Source organism: Amia ocellicauda, chromosome 13 (assembly GCF_036373705.1).
Source record: "Amia ocellicauda isolate fAmiCal2 chromosome 13, fAmiCal2.hap1, whole genome shotgun sequence".
NCBI lineage: Eukaryota > Metazoa > Chordata > Actinopteri > Amiiformes > Amiidae > Amia > Amia ocellicauda.
Window position 1 is genome coordinate 37,748,741 of NC_089862.1, and position 18,104 is coordinate 37,766,844.

The 18,104-nt window shown below is 41.7% G+C and overlaps 1 protein-coding gene across 1 annotated transcript in view; it reads right to left on the reverse strand.

Annotated features, from left to right (window-relative positions):
- The window catches only part of frem1a (Fras1 related extracellular matrix 1a), a 41,003-nt gene extending 25,533 nt beyond the window's left edge, over positions 1-15,470 (reverse strand). Inside the window, exon 1 of the mRNA XM_066720921.1 lies at positions 15,352-15,470. The gene's annotated coding sequence lies outside the window, so the exon portion shown is untranslated. The remainder of the gene's footprint in view (positions 1-15,351) is intronic.
- Between the last annotated feature and the right edge of the window lie 2,634 nt (positions 15,471-18,104).

Below are 18,104 nucleotides of genomic sequence, written 5' to 3' on the forward strand. Positions count from 1 at the left end.
CGCTGCGTGTGGCCGGGCTGATATGTCCCAGCCTCCCTCTGATCACAGGCTGCCTGTAAAAGTGCAGCGTCTGCTCATTGTCACGCAGGCATGGAGGCCATACTTGCATTATATTGTCAATCTGTTGTATTTCAGCAGTTGTCAAAGCACTGTCTTACCAGCGCATGATGCAATGAAACAGTGACAGTGAGTTTATATTAGCCAGGCTTGGATAAATGTCACAAATATGGATATTATCAGAGTCCGTCTGTGCATGAGGCCAGACCTCTGACATGTTGCTCAAACCCTAAACTCCCCAACAACAAACAAAAAGTATTTTTATATGAGACAAAAACATTTTTTTCATGTAAACCTTGAGATAGCAGTGACTTACAAATGTTCTGGGATGCTAGTCACATGGACAGCTGCCTTTTAAACAACCTGTGGTAGTTAAAATGTTCACACAATACCATCATAACAACACTCTCAATATGAAGTGTATGTCTTGCAGGGGTTTTGATATACTTTTTTTACTGCACTCTTCTTTAACTTCTTTAAACCCAACATAAGAACATAAGAGCATAAGACAGTGTCCAGTCGAGAGGAGACCATTCGCCCCATCGTGCTCGTTTGTTGTCCATTAATAACTCAGTGATCAAGGATCCTATCCAGTCTGTTTTTAAATGTTCCCAAATTGTCTCTTCAGCCACATCGCTGGGGAGTTTGTTCAGATTGTGACGCCTCTCTGTGTGAAGAAGTGTCTCCTGTTTTCTGTCTTTAATGCATTAACATAAACCTGTGCATTACATTTGGTTTCCAGCCTGTAAGTAATTTGAGCTGTCTTGTCTTGGTAAGTTATAAACAAAAGACAGGCGGATTAAGCAGTTTAAAAGTTCATGGTTTACCTCAGATTGACTTTAACACAACATGTGACTCATATTGTCTGTGAATGCCTGTGTGTCTGATCATCCTCAGTCCAGCACTGCACACCGGATCCCTTTGTGTTCAGTATCTTTATGATCTACACTACAGACGTATCTGTGCGTACTCACCCCTCTTCTCCAGTAATTGTTTAGTTATTTAGATTCCACCCCCTAAAGAGCCACACTTTTTACACCAAGGCCCCAGCCCCCTCTTATTATTATTATTATTTATTTATTACCAGACGCCCTTGTCCAGGGCTACTTACAAAATATAAGAGCAAATCAAAGTGCAATAATACAGTGCAGTATATATGAGATATACAGTAAACAATATATCAGGTCTTACATCCTGGATTGTAAAAGCTGATGAGTGCAGACAAGATGTGAAGTCACATTCAAGGGCCGAGGGAGAGGAAGCAAAGGGGAAATCAAAATACACAATACAAGTGCTAGTAATGCAAAGCAAGTAGTATGATAAAACGTTGTATAAGTGCAATCTTACAGGAGAATAAAGGACTAAATTACATGTACAAGTATATGGATAACGGTGCTCCCCCTCATGTGGGTCTGGTTAAGCGCGTTACAGTGGGGGCTGCTGAGGCCATAATAACATGAGAGCAGCACCGTAAACCCCTGGTAATTAAATACCTGTGGGGGGGCACTCACTCACTCGCTCCCTCACTCGCTCACAGACTCGCTCACTCACTCACTCACACAATCACTCGCTCACTCACTCGCTGCCTCGCTCGCTCACTCACACACACTCACTGACTCGCTGACTCACTCGCTCACTCACTCACACACTCACTCATTGACTCACTGACTCACACACTCACTCACTCGCTCACACACTCAGTCACTCACTCACACACACACTCACTGACTCACTCACACACACACTCACTCACTCACTCACTCACACACTCACTCGCTCACTCACACACACACTCACTCATTCACTCACTCACTCACTCTTTCTCTGGCCACCGAGTCTGGAGTGAGTCCTGAATGCTAGATTTGCCTTTGTTTCTATTATTCACCTTATTTTTGTATTCCTTTTTTGAAGATGTCCCCTCCCTCTTCCCCTCTTCCTGGTCTGCCTCTTGGTGAATGAGGTCTCATTATAATGACTCTCAGGTAACATTGATGGCATTGTAAGTGTCCTGGTTTGTATTACAGTTTTTCTCGATTGCTTGAGCACATTTGTCCAAACAGAATTCACTTTTTCAAAACAATTAACACGCAGCCCCAAACTGAAACACATTGGCCAAAATGACACATTTCATTTGCAAAACAATTTCTCAAAACAATAAACACATGACACAAAATCAAATGCCTCCATCAAAACATACAACTTGTGATCAAATGAAAAGATATTTCAATAATTCATTACATAGCCGAATAAATACTAACTACAACTTTCAATATCCCATTAACCCACTTTGACGTGTCTGTGCCATTTGTTTATACTATAATTACAGTATGTACCATAATAGTAAACATGTTATCACAGCATGTGCTGTATTCTTATTTTCCTTAAATGTTTTGACCAAAGATGATCAGTGCAGAAGGAATGTCACTCAAGAGCAGGAATATCCAGAACCAACAGGCTATATTTGACCTTTTTTCATTTTGTCCTTTACAAATACAATAATGCTGTAGATACAGAGAATACAAATAAAATACTCCAACCTGACAAATCAATCAAAACAAAGCAATATCAGAACTGGCAACACAATACAGTATACACCACAGTCAGTCCATTCATTGTTGTCGATCAGGCCACATGTTTTCATCAAAATCACACTGGATGCTTTCCCTCGCCATACAGCGATGAACAAATGTCCTTGCATGGCACATCCACGCATGGCCGTCCTCTGCAGTGAATTCCAGACAACTGGCATTCATTGCATCTAGGAGGGACATCTGGTCATGTGGACAGAAATCATAAAAATGTTCACCTCCAAGCAGAGAAGAATTCCTCGACTGGTTTGAGAAAAGGAGAGTATGGTGGTTGACGTTGAATCACCATTCCTGGGTGGGCTGCAAACCATTCAGTACCCAGATGGGAGTGGTAGAAAGCAACATTGACCCATATGATGAAGAAGCAGGACATATCAGGTCTCACCAGCCCTCTCTTGTCTGGTGGAACCACTCTCTGGTGCATCAAGAATTGTGAGGAGATGTTCTGTATTGTATGGGCCAGTTGTAAGGATGTGGTAAAGAACCCCACCGCTGGAGAGAGCGGCACACATGGTGATGTGTGCTCCCCTTCGCACATTCACAGTGGCCCTCTTACCAGTGGGGTTCTCCCTCTATTCCTTACATTTGAAAGGTTGAAGGTGGCTTCACTCACATACATTGCAGTAGTGTATGGGGAGTTGCGTTGCCCAGCCTCGCTCATGGAAAGGCCATGATTGACAAAATGGTCAATAATTGTGGCACAAATGTTATCTGAAACAGTAGCTCTTTGTATTCCCCTTTGACCTACTCCACCACCACACCTCTGATCCCCTCTTCCTTTATGGGCAGCTCTACCTCTCCTTTGTCCTTGCCCTTGTGCATGTACTTGTCCTTGCCCTCGCCCTCAGCCTCTTACTTGATCCATCCTTGCAAACAGCTCAAATGTGAGCTCTTTTACTCATGAATAAGAACTGCTTGCTGAATGAACAATTGTGCAAAGACATTTTGCACACGTGCAGAAGAGGTTCACATTCATGGGAGTAGCTTGTAGTAGATGTTACCAAATGTTTTAATTTTGTTTGACATGATTTAATCAACTGAGTTTTGTGTCTTTTGTAGAGAGTTGTGTTTACAGTTTTGCAAAACTGTGCTTAACATTTGCAATATGTGTGGAAGCTATGAGAAATGACTCAGTGGTTTGCAAAAATACTGTTGCACTCATTAGGTTAAGATGGAGATCAAGTTGACCCCAGTTTCATTAAAAGTGTCTTAGCAATCGAGAAAAACTGTAAATATGTGAAATCGCTCTGTGACAGCTTGTTGTGCAGGGCGCTATATTGAATGAGACTTGATTGATTGATTAAGAAATTGTACAGTAGGACAGAGGCTGTTCTGCCCTGGAGCTGAAGCTGTGGATAATCAAGACTGGGGCAGAGTTCAGTTCTCAATGTTTTTCTCCACAGCAACATTTTCTCTGGGGATTCCTAATTCATTTCTTAATGAAGAACCATTGCTTTTCCTTATACAACTAGTTGTATGTATTGTGAACGAAATCAGTCATCTTATGTCTGTCTTTGTGAACTTAAGAATGGAACAGCTGGGAGGACGTCATTGTTGTTTCATAAACAGCTGAAGAGAAATGGCCATAATGATATTGACTGTATTGTGCGGTAAACCTTTTACAAGTTTGTTTGAAGTTTTAAGCTCATCCTTTCTACACGACTGCCTCTATTTATAGCATCTGCAGGGGCTGTTGCACTGTTAATGGACATGCCAGGAACAGTCTAATGAAAAACAGAAGAGCAGGACTAGGAGCTGGTATTGATGCACAGCGACTGGGACACCGCGCAGCAGATTATGAGCAGCACTGGCACTTACTGAGGGCCAGCTGGATGACTGTCTTTCCTTCTTGCTCCATTTATCTTCTCAACAGCTACCTTAGATTGAGTTGTCCAGAGCCACCCCTGGTCTCTCCTTCCCCTCTGTCTCTGAATTGCTCTATTGTTAGGTGCCCGGACTGGAGCAACAAGGGAGACCAGTGTGACACAACTAAAGGACTGTGCACTTTCTGCCAGGATTCATCTTCAAATAGTAGAGCTACAAGAAAGCTAGATAAGCTGTCCCACTGATCATTAATTCACAAAAGACAGAACAGAAAAAAAGTACATCATCAAATCTTCTTTTTGCAGGGAAATCTTTATCTTCAGAGTTGCCTCTTGGGACCTTCCTTACAGTTTCCTGGAGACCTCTTTCCTTACCCAAAATACAGATGGGTAACATTTCAGAACCTCTCTGCGACGGCTTCAGAGGACTTCTCTGTCTTGCCTGCATTATCGGATCAGATGGCTGGTATTCAGTCACAGAGAATCTTTCACAATAATTAGCCTCCTGGAAAATGTTTATCCTGGATGGAAGCCAGATTGAGTGCTCGCTGTCTGCTGCGCAATATAATTACACGAGCACCGCACAGTCAGTCAGAGCGGCCCATATGTAAGCAATCAAAGGATTACGATTAAGATTCTTCAATGAATGTTTTCAAGTAACCTTTCACACAAAGCCATCAATCTAGTTGTTTAATAATGCTCTGTCAAACACTGCAAGGATCCTAAGATTTACAATGTGTTATTATTTTTGTATTTTGTATAAATCACAATACTGTTTCCAGAAATTGTGGAAGTCAAACTATGCATCTGTTGGGCAGAGAAAAATAATACAAAATGTTCAAAAAAATGCCAAAGACAAAACATTTAAATATCTTTTGCAGCAACCTTACACCAGCCCAATCCATTATTAAGCACTGGGGAAAAATATCACATTACTTTGAATTAATAAACCACTGTATTGCACATCTTGCCATCCTGAGATGAAGCTCTATAAACAAAACAATACCAATAGAAATATTTTCACTGCCCAGTGTCTGTGACCTGTTTCTGTCATCTTCAGAGACTCTGTTTAAATATCTGGTAATAGTAGAATTCCTTGACTTTAATTAGACAAGTTTGCTGTTTTCCTGGAACCTGGACTGTGTGGAACTGGGTGGCCAAAATGTCCTGCTTTGTCTGGGACTTCCCTCCATCCTACGTACAACAGTATCGCTGCTTTGACATGTTCCTTCCTTCTTGTTGGCCTTGTGAGTCCCATGATTGTCTTTTCTTGTCTACTGTCCGAGGCTGCTTTTTAATTTTGCACTTATTGTACTTTACTGTATTATGCAAATCACACTTTACGTCACCCTGTCCGCTATATAAACAAACAAAGAAAAACAATCAGCAGATGTTTTCTCCTGATCAAATCCGCAGCGTTGCTCAGCTGTTTGCTCGGTTCCAGGAATACTGAATGGCTGTTATCTGTCGGCTGCCTCAGGAAATTAAGCACTAACACTAATCTCTGGGTGTAATACCTGGAACAGGTTATGTCTTTCCATAATAATAATAACAATAATAACAACAACAATAATAATAATAATACAGTGTGTTTTCTCATTGTTTATCTTCATAATGTGGGCTTAGTGCTCAATTTCCTGGAGATAGAGATGTGGTGAATCCGAACCATATCTTTACACGCTTGGCTTCCCGGTGTCTGTGCTCCTGCATTCCTCTGTTCCTCCCATTAAAGACTTGCACTTGGCCTTTATCACTGAGTAAAGCAGCAGTTCTCAGAAAGGGGCCCTGCCTCGGATAATGACACAGACTCTGAAACAAACCTGCTTATTTTGCAGCAGCTCATCCAAACCTCAAGCTGCACCCGGGGCTACTTCACTCCCTGAAACCTGACCCCATCCCGACAGACATGGGTGCAGCGCAGCATTGCGACTCCCTCCGCTGCGCGGCAGCAGCGCCAGGAGTAATTACGCATGGGACAATTACACAGGCAGAACCAAAGAGCCATTATCTGTGTTGACAGATCGGCCGTAGCCAAGTCATTCTAATTAGACCGTCCTGGGGTTGTTACTGCTCGAATGCCTCATTGACTCATTCTGCCAAAGGAGGACGAAGCGGGTTTAGGAGGCTAGAGTAACAAACTCCGGGAGAAAAATATTTCAGACCTTTCCTGATATTTTGTCATGAAGTCATTTGCTTCTTCTTCTTTGAGCTGATGAGCTTTATTCAGAAGACAGGCTAGACAGTGCCAGCCTCCCCAGCCTGGAGCTCCTGTCCTCGGGAGACTGGGCATCTCTATGTAAATCATAAAACACACCAATAATAATAACAACAACCACTTCACAGGCCGCTTTGATGTATTTTTATATTTAAAAAAAGGTCCTACTGTAATAAATTAAAAGCACTTTAAGAATCAAATATCCCACACAAAGGCTTAAATATGTACAGCCTGCATTCCTGTCTGCAGTGTAAGGAACAACATTTCCATTGTTTTTGTAAAATATCCCGAATCTCTGATTCTCAGTTTACCCCCCGGACTGTGTCAGAGGTTGCGTTCAGCTCAGTTGACCTGGACTGAGTGATGGACTGATGCTCCTCCCAACCAAATCTTCCTGCATTGGATACAGACTGGTGTCCTTTACAGATTAAACACTTCCCTGGTCATTGTCTCAGATAACTGCATTTAATTTCTTCATGAAAATATCGAGAACATTTATTTTCCAGAAACTGCAGGGTGACTGACTGCTAAGACCTACATACAATGCTTTTTCATGACAAATATACCTGTCAGAGCCAAGCACTGTGGTGTGCATGCTAACATGATCAAGACTTTTCATTACTTGTTCCCTTGTTTTGGCTATATGTTCTTATGCCAAAAGGAAACTGCGTGCTTGTGAAAATGAAACCCCAGGGCTGTGCCAGGTGTGGCTTGACTGGAAGCCTCATTAGAAAATTCCTTTTCATTTGAGTAAAACCCATTTCAGAGAGACCCTCACAGAAAATGAGAGAGACGCAGGGAGAGAGAAGGTGCCAGTGAAAGAGAATTGCTGAAAAGTTACTTAAATTCACAAGATATTTGAATATCTACTGCATTTATGTATTTTCAAACATGGAGGTGAATTTGCATAATTATTCAAGGGTCTTTGAGTCATCCAGGGATTACATAGAAAACTGATAGCAAATAATCTCATACTTTCTGCTTTGAATTTCACAAAGTCCTTGCTTGAAATCCATTTCCAATATCTGGACCACAGTTAGAATTGTGAATTTGAGCTCAGTGCCCAAACCCGCTGACCGTGGAGCAGAGAGAGAGAGAGAGAGAGAGAACTCTCTCTTGCTTTAACAGGCCTTCATGGCTTGCTTTCTGCAGTGTCCTGATGTTCTCTGGGTTTGCAATGTAGGCCTATGCTGTGTGGGAACCACAGTACCTGACCACAGTTTGTAAAACGCACACATCTCTGTGATTAGTGGCTTTGTGTGTGTGGTAATGGCCATGGGCAGCCATTCATTTTGTACAAAAGGCATTTTTTTCCAGGAAAGCCAAGCTGTACAGCAAAATAGATTAGCTCTCCAAATGCAGTAACAGTTATGAATTCCCAGTTCCTGGTCGGCACTATAAAAGGAGCTGCTAAAGTTACATTGCTCAGGAGGTCCTGAACGCAAAGAGGATTAGGCAGAATTCCTCCTCTGCCCTGAAGAGATTAACACCAGAAACATTTTCCCACAAGTCACCCACCCCCCTTAAGTTTGACAAACTACTTATGTGTGTTCTGCCAAAACCTATAAAACCATTCAGAGGTCCCTGAACAAGCATCATATCTGTCTGTGACAAAGATAGAAACCTCTATGAGTCAAGGGTGTTTAGCCCTTTGCCTGGGGGGCATGCTGGGGTCCTTCGAGAAGCAGCTTGATTAAATTATTGGATCAATTCGTCATTAGCACGGGGCCGCAGCTGTTGTGAAAGTATTGTTTTAATAAACACAGTCCAAATCTGATGACCTCAGCGTTTCTGCAGTGCAGTCCTGTCCTCCCCCTCTTTCACCTCAGACACAGGGTTCATCACATACTACAACATGCTAATCAACACGGAACAACCTGAAGGACTGTGAAGAAGATCAATACATCTGTCACTCATGTCTCTCTGTGGTCAGATCTACCCTGTTACTCTGAAAGCATGATGAAGCCGGAGCAGGGGATGAAGGACATGTTGGATCTCAGTTTGTCCCACCATGGACTCATAGACAGAATAGTACCTGCATCTAAATATATCATCAATTAGTCCAGCAACTTTCCAAAAAGAAAATGGGGTTTCTGGGGTGTCAAAGATGTGGTAAATTGTCTGATTGGTCAACTTCAGAAACTAAGAACTGCTGTGTATATTGTGCATGTATAATGCAATCAAATAAATTATATTTTAACACCTTAGAACTCTGTGGCTCTCAGCGATTGGCTGAATTGAATTTTCTCATGTGGAATTATTTGTATTATTATTATTTGAAGGGAGGCGTTCCAGTTCTTGAATGGAAGTGCTAGGCCGGTGAGTACAGTCCCAGTGTGCAGCAGCAGCTGTACCAGCTGTGTCATTATAGACACATTATAGATACCCTGGCAACTGACTGCCAAGGTCGAGATGCAACATGTTTGACAGGCCCATGCTCTTATTACAGGGCTCCTGCTGTTTGTGATGCTCCTGTGAGAGTCAGGCCTCAAGTTTGGGCAATCCTCAAAGAAATCTGATCTACATCTCATCCACCTTAATAACTTCTGAGGTGTAAGCATTATACATGGTTAAGGTGGTTGTTTAAGAATCTGTGCCATCACTGTGTGGTGAAACTTAAATAAATGCTTAATTGTCTGTTGCTCAGTGTGAATAATAGCATGATTTCTTCATGCTTTTACATTGAATCCACTGATCTGATATTTTAAATTATCTGTGCATTTCCTGCCTTTGTTCCAGGTCTTCAGCAGCTCAAGAGGGTCCTTTATCTGATGCCTGTTTAATGGTTACATTAAACACTGCTGCAGTTTGTTCTTCAAGAAATCCCTTTAGTTTTCTTGCCATGATGAAAACACACTGTAGGAACAGGCTGAATGCACCTGCCTGGGACATGTCAGAGCCACCAGGTGCTGCAAGATGCACATTTAGTTATGCACTTGTTGGTGCTTTCCATTTTTATTCACGCTGTTTGCGTTATCTTGCGTCACTGCTGCTCCGTGCTGTGGAGCCACACTGGGAGGTGCGTCTGTTCACTGTCCGATGTGACATTCCTGGGGTATTTGCATTGGTGTGCATCTCAAGGACAATGGAAGAGTTATTTTGCACTTAAAACTTGTAAACAACAGAAGAATGTTGCACACAATTATAGAGCCCTACATCCCCTAATGTGGCTCAGGTTGTCATTGGAGATGGGGGTGGGGGAGGGTTCACACACAACATCTCACACATTACAGCCCCCAGGAAACTGCGTATAGATTTAAACCACTACACTCTTAAACACACCTGCAACACTGAGTGAAACTTAAAGAAGACAAAAGAAAAAAACACATCATAACATTATTGAAATCGTATTTCAGCTTGAGTAAAAGGTTGTCTTAGTGTATAATTGAAATCTGGGACCTAGAGGGGAAAGATCAGAGAGCAATTGTTCTTTTATGTCTGCTCTTATTCTATTTTTAAAAGAAAAGAACAAAAGATTGCTTATTTTAATGAAAGGGTTCACACATGCATTTCAGTTGTATTGTTCTGTCTTTTTAATATCATTCTATCTGTTACTTTAGGGATAATTAGTCACTTCTTCATGCTACATTGACCACGGGAAACCCCCACAGGCACCAGGCCTATGAGATCACTGCTAAACTCTCGGCGCTGATTGCAGCCCCTTCAACCACACAACACTTTTAAAGTCGTTTGTTTCTAAGTTAAACTCTAATATCTTATAAATCTCTTCTGAAACATCCCAACAGTATGTGAGACCGGCCAGACACACACCATGTCAATCAGTCATCAATAGCACAGAGAGAAACACATGCCAGGGAATGTGCCAAACCAGCAGCAGTTTTATCAAATCCAGCTTCAAGAACCTTTAACAATCAAACATACCATGCAGATGTGAAATCCCCGAAAATAACCCTTGGATTTAAAAGAATAAAAACGCTTTGTTTGTTTTTCATTTAGGAAGAGGGCCATGGCTTAATTACTTGTGTAAAAATTTTTCACCCTCGAGTTGAGAGCCATGGCCACATCACAGGACCCCAAGGCATGCTGGGTGGGTGGCTTGTGCCCCTAACAGGAAGCTCTCCCTCTTGCCAGTGACATTGGGTCTCAGCAATATCCGTGTTTGTTTGGGGGAGGTCTTAAGGCAGGGATACTCCACAGTTGTGAACTTAGGGGTCAAGACTAGTTAGTACAAAGCTGGACATGGGATTGCTACAAGGAAATCTAATCAGAGAGAGCAATAAGAGTGAACAACACCACCCCTCAAAAACTGCTGCTCTGGCAGACAACAGCGATGGAGTCTGCACCATCATACAAATTAGTCACAATGACAATTAAATTACTGCATGGTTGGATTGGGTGCGTTAAGGCATAACACGGAGGGTTGTGAGGGTCAGACACACACAGTCACTCCTTGAGATCAATCAGTCAATCTTTATATTTTATAGCGCCCTTTGCAGAGTTGCCATAGAGTGCTTTACATAATTAAATAACACAAGCTACAGAAGGTAAAGTAAACCATTAGGCATGGAGAGGAGAAAATTAAAACTGCAGGATGACAGACTGTAATAGAAGAGAATACATCTCAGGCCTAGGCATAATGGCTGCTTCTCCATCAGGCAGTGTAACAAACACAAAAGATTAGACAAAGCAGCCAAACAGCCTCCTTTCATTTGCAATCTTACATTCCAGTTCATCCATAAACTCTTCACAATATAACGCTCTATGAACACGCTGTCTCACTACACCTACGCCTTTGAATATAACAAACATGCAGAACTGCAGTAGCAACACAAGCACAGTGCCAATATGACACCAAAACAACCAACCAAAATGCATCTCCTAGTGTCAGATTGTCATGCATTCAGAGATCCTAGCCATGAAACTACAGCAGTAATGGATTGTAAATTAAATCCAGCTCCACCACAGGTAATTCAGTAGAGGACAAGACCTGGCTGGACACCTGCCTTGGATATACAGTGCATCTGGAAAGTATTCACAGCGCTTCACTTTTTCCACATTTTGTTATGTTACATCCTTATTGCAAAATGGATTAAATTCATTAATTTCCTCAAAATTCTACAAACAATACCCCATAATGACAACATGAAAAGAAGTTTGTTTGAAATCTTTGCAAATTTATTAAAAATAAAAAACAAAAAAAGCACATGTACATAAGTATTCACAGCCTTTGCTCAATACTTTGTTGAAGCACCTTTGGCACCAATTACAGCCTCAAGTCTTTTGGAGTATGATGCTGCAAGCTTGGCACACCTATTTCTCCCATTCTTCTTTGCAGGACCTCTCAAGCTCCATCAGGTTGGATGGGGAGCGTCGGTGCACAGCCATTTTCAGATCTCTCCAGAGATGTTCAAATTGGGTTCAAGTCTGGGCTCTGGCTGGGCCACTCAAGGACATTCACAGAGTTGTCCTGTAGCCACTCCTTTGTTATCTTGACTGTGAGCTTAGGGTCGTTGTCCTGTTGGAAGATGAACCTTCAACCCAGTCTGAGGTCCAGAGCGCTCCGGAGCAGGTCTCGGTACATTGTTGCATTCATCTTTCCCTCGAGCCTGACCAGTCTCCCAGTTCCTGCTGCTGAAAAACATCCCCACAGCATGATGCTGCCACCAGCATGCTTCACTATAGGGATGGTATTAGCCAGGTGATGAGCGGTGCCTGGTTTCCTCCAGACATGAGTTCAATTTTTTATTCCATTCCATTCCATTCCATTCCATTCCATTCCATTCCATTCCATTCCATTCCATTCCATTCCATTCCATTCCCCAGATCTGTGCCTCGATACAATCCTGTTTCAGAGGTCTACAGACAATTCCTTGGACTTGTTTGTGCTCTGACATGCACTGTTAACTGTGGAACCTTATATAGTCAGGTGTGTGCCTTTCCAAATCATGTCCAATCAACTGAATTTACCACAGGTGTACTCCAATCAAGTTCTCAACATCTCAAGGATGATCAGTGGAAACAGGATGCACTTGAGCTCAATTTTGAGTGTCATGGCAAAGGCTGTGAATACTTATGTACATGTGCTTTTTTTGTTTTTTATTTTTAATAAATTTGCAAAGATTTCAAACAAACTTCTTTCATGTTGTCATTATGGGGTATTGTTTGTAGAATTTTGAGGAAAATAATGAATTTAATCAATTTTGGAATAAGGCTGTAACATAACAAAATGTGGAAAAAGTGAAGCGCTGTGAATACTTTCCGGATGCACTGTACATCTGAAATGATGAGTCTTTATGAGTCTGCCTCTCAGATTGCCTCCTATGACATAAGTTTGAGACATCTGGGGGACAAGTGGTTTGAAAATAATTTGCCTGAACATGGTGACGATATACCAGGTAGGTGTGAGGAGATCACTGTGTGTGATAAAGAACACATATGAAGGTTTTATTAAACAAAGTACAGCTCAGTAAGGTCATGGCAGTAGATGTGTGCGGTTTGGGCCATCGGGATTGCAGAGCTTCCTAACAGAGTGACGAGTGTCTCCTGTACAGAGACCTTGTCTATCAAGTGCATAAAACACAATACTTTCAAATGTATTCAGCGGCCTTTTACTGTAAAAAGATCTGAACTCATATAATTACATCCATACAGCACTGATCAAATTCTCAAACATCCGTTTATAATTGCTCATAATTACATAACAACCCATAGACGATTGGAATCAAAGATTTTAAAGAGTCACTTTAGTTTCAAGCAATTGCCAAACATTTCTCTTCTCACGGAGGACAAGATGGCTAATCTCTTAATTGCTGAGCCTGCTCCAAAAACCACTACTGAGGATCATCTTCTGGGGAGCCAGAGGAAACCTTGCTGTCACCACAGAGTGCTCTGGTGACAATACCATCATGCTTGATATTATTATAATTCTTACTGTCCCACTTCACACAACACTTTAAAAGCTATCATTTCCTTACCCAGCATTTATTCATGCAGAGCACTTTGCTGGGTATGCAATTTGGTCTCACAGAAAAATACCAGATTTCCTTTGACAACGTCCTGATACACAGCTGGGAATTCCTCTGCGCCGCTACAGACAGGATCTCCCGCTCAGTCCTCTAATAAGGAGTCCAGGAACAAGCAGAGCATTTTGGAGGCAAAGGAAGAACAAACAAGTGTAGATTATTTCCTGGCCCGCATATCACTCCAAACCAGCTTCTACAGGATCTTAGTCAGATAGTAAAACAGATAAAAAAAGTTAATGCTCCACTTTTCTTAACCCTTAGGTACCCAGCATAGTATACATGTCACATATAGAGGTCATATAGGCCTGGTAAATTGGGATCATATATTTATATATGAATATATTTTTAACCGATGACCGATGTCCTTTTACAGTCAGAAGCTTTGGGTTCCATCATAATTCTAAAGTAAACAATTATAAAACTGATTATAAAGCAACTTGAATATCTAAAATAATGGGTACTAGTACTCTGAGATGTGCATTGGGATAGTAGAGTGGAATAGCTTTTAGTAAGAAATCAAATTAAAAGTAATTAATGTTATGAAGAATGTACAATAGTTCCGATATGTTACCCCTGTTTCAATGAACGTGTGTGCAAACCCATTGTCATTCTCTTCTTTGAATTGATTAAAACTGTGCTACATTTTCCCATTGCAGCCTCAGACTGCTCAAAACATATTGACCAAAAAGTCATACCAGTTTACTATCTACTGCATGTTTAAAACCATGAGAAGTCAATACAGACTTTTAAGCTTGAAGAATCAAGCAACAGAAGATTTTACTAGACAATCTAACAGACCTGTCAGGGTAACTGTCTGATCTTCCCACACTCTCTCACCCTGTTAGATAAGAAACAGCAGTTTCTCCTAGTCTTGGATTTAAAAAAAAGCAAAGCAAAGCGAAGGACACCTCGTGGTCTCAAATCACTCCAGACAAAACATGGCAACAAAGCAGAACGATCAAGATGAGGCGCAGTACACAATGGAGGAGATTACAGTGCAGCGGCAAACAAACCAAAACACACAACATGGTGACGTGCTGCAGCGCATCAAGGACATTCGCAGGGAGTCTATGAAACGGTCAAATAGACAGCACAGCAACGCACAAATAAACAGCGCGTTGCAGCTGAAGAGAATCACGTACAGAGATTGTTCAGGCAAGAGAACAGCCCTGTGAGCAGCAGGCGTATTAGAAATGCATTGGGAAACACAAAGACCTGGCTAAAACCAAATAAAGAGCAAAGATTTGATGCTTCAAAGATTTACCAGTGTTAAAGTGAGTTTCTGTTCTGACAGCAGTCTACGTCCATAGTGATACAGGTTGTGCTCCCTTCAAGGTTTATGGAAACATCCCTCATTTCTTCCAATATCTTGTTAGAAAACAACTCTAAAAGTTATACAACTGGTGTGTGGCTGTGCAAAGGCAATGATACTGACCTGTACGGTATATTCATATGTACCCATAGAAAATATCAATGCAATATTTGTGTTAGAATTAAAGCCCCACAGTAGTTCAGTACAGGTGAAACATGCTGCTGCATAACTTTACACTGAATATGGTTCTGGCATAGTTCAAACACATGTACTCCCATTCGAAATGTTATTCATTGAAATATTCTGCAATGTTCCTCCCAGAATGCCCTGCTCACGCACCGTGATGCTTACAGACAGATAGACTAGCTCCTACCTGCTCTCCTGCACTGCCGCCACAGCCACATTAGCACAGCGTTCCCCTCGATGTAGAAACAGCAGAGCTGCTGCTGCCCGATCCCCAGCCGCTCGCTCACTGCCAGGAGACTCAGTTCCCACCCAAAAAACAGCTCTCAGAGGGAGGAGAGAGGAGCCGCTGGGGGAGTGTGTGTGTGTGGGGGGGGTGGATCTTCTCACATGGAGAGTTTCTGTAAGAAAAAAAGGATGAAAAACACTAGAAAAAAAGCAGCTAATCAGGGTGGAGAGAAGTAAAGATAAACACTAGGCCATGAGATCAAAGGCCTTTCTTGTGGCGGCTTGAGAGGCTGGGGTTTGACAACACCTTCAGCATCAGACAGCGAGAGCGCCAGCCGCGAATGGCTTTATCTGTTCACACTGCACTCTGGGGACGAGAGGCAGAACGTTCAGGCACTGCTCTTTGTTTGGATTGATACTTATTTTTATTTCGTTTTGTTTAGGAAAGAAAAAACTAAAACAGAAAAATCTAATTTCATTCTGTGAAACAATATCAAAGCAGGTTCATGATTAAATCATGGGGATTAAAGAACAAAGTGTATATATAACAACAAGAACAATTATTATTGTATTAGTAGCTTTTATAATTGATGGAAGAAGAAAAGCAGGGGAAAGAACACAAACAACAAGAGGATTAAGAAGAAGAATGGGCATGAGTATTAGGGCAATGAGGATGATGAAGAGGAAGAAGAATGGCAGCACAGCTTGAATGTTCATTGTAATTGAGTGTACTTTTACAATCCTGATTATGATCTTTCCTCCCTGGGTTAAAGTCAAGGCTGACTCGGGGGGTGCAATCTGCCTGTGTGATGAGAGATTAGTGTCGAACACGGGTTAAACACATGGCAAACGCCGCACGGCACGGCGCCTGTCACTGCAGCCCATCCTCCTCACTGAGCTTTAAAGGAAGCAGGGTTTCTGTCAGACAGGTCCATTGTGTGCTTGTGCCTATTGTTTCTCCTTACATTGAGAGAAAACTGAGATAATACAAATAAATAATTGACTTGATATATTATACCCATTGTACCCATATTTTAGACAAAATCTACTTCCATGCATTGTTTTACTGACTTTGCTGGTGTTGCCAAGTGGCTCAGAATGAAGGATGGATCAGTCGGGTCCCATCTCTCTTTCAGTTTTTTTAGATGTTTTGGTTCACAGTTGGGAAAGCTATTTTAAAGGTATTCTTTTGAGAGCCTTGGTTATAAAAAATTAGTCATTCTTAGATTGTAAACTAAATATCTTGAATACACAGGAAAATTAAGTGCTGCTATGCCAAAGCATGCCTCTCTTTTCACTTTTAAATTGCTCCGAGGGAATCAGTGCTCGTAGTAAGGGTTTAGTGTCCCTGTTATTTTCAGTTGCAGGTGCTGAAAGCTCACCACCAGCATTCAGAGAGTTTGCCGTGATGCTCATTAGTGCAGCCAGAGAGTCCTCACTTCGCAGAGGGGGCAGGCTTCCTCCACAACTCTGATTAAACATGGTGTTTCTTTCCACAGCTCCTGAGATAAGTGGATCCAGGTTTTCATTCTCAATCAGATCAAATCAGAATAATTACAGGAGGCGAGTCACTGCCCGTCTACACTTCACTCTTCAACGCCAGGCTCTCAGCAGTCTAACAAGGCCACAAGTCCTCTGGCCCCCACCAGTACTTTCGATTTTCACCATTTGCAGTATCACTATCATAGTGTAACACCCTGGGGGTTGCCACGATGCTGGGCTTTTGTAATAGGTGGGGCCTCAGGAAAATGAAAAGGGAAAAGGAGTAGAAGTACTCCTCCCTCAGAGTAGGAGGTAGGAGTTAGTTATAAAGCCTTTAACAGCTACTTTTAGCAAGGACTAGGATCCAATCATAGGCATAACTTTAAGATAATTTTCACTACAGTTTAGGTGAGAAAACGGCTCACTGTGACGTATATTCAAAAAACAAACCATGAAAAACAAAAACAACCCTGCGAGATCACATGTAGACAAGTAGAACTATACGAATATAATTTAAGCTTTTTATTTATTTATAATAAGTGTTTCCCCCTTATTCCATAAGTACTATTATGTATAAACTCCAACCTCCTAACTCCTAACCTCCTAACTTCTCAACCTCCTAAATTCCCAACTCCTAACCTCCTAACTCCTAACTTCCTAACTCCTAACCTCCTAACTTCCTAACTCCTAACCTCCTAACTCCTAACCTCCTAACTTCCTAACTCCTAACTCCTAACCCCTAACCTCCTAACCTCCTAACCTCTTAACCTTCTAAATTCCTAATTCCTAACCTCCTAACTCCTAACTCCAAACACTTAACCTCCTAAATCCTAACTTCCTAACTTCTAAGATGCTAACTCCTAACCTCCTAACTCCTATCCTCCTAAACTCCTAACCTTCTAACCTCCTAACTTCGTAACTCCAAACCTCCTAAATTCCTAACTCCTAACCTTCTAACTCCTAACCTCCTAATGCCAAACCTCCTAACTCCTATACGCTCCCCTATACACTAAATGTAAAAATAAACATTTCCCCCCCAATCATTATGTGGAAAATTACTAGCATGTTTTAATTAGTAACACACAGAGACCAGAATTATAAACTCCCTTTATTGTTTCCTTCACTTTGGCATAAGAGTGTCTTGTTTTCCAAACACATGTACCTGCAGGGCACAGCAGAAATGAATGATCAACCTTTAAATATGCGCCTATATGCACACATGGACACAGCCGC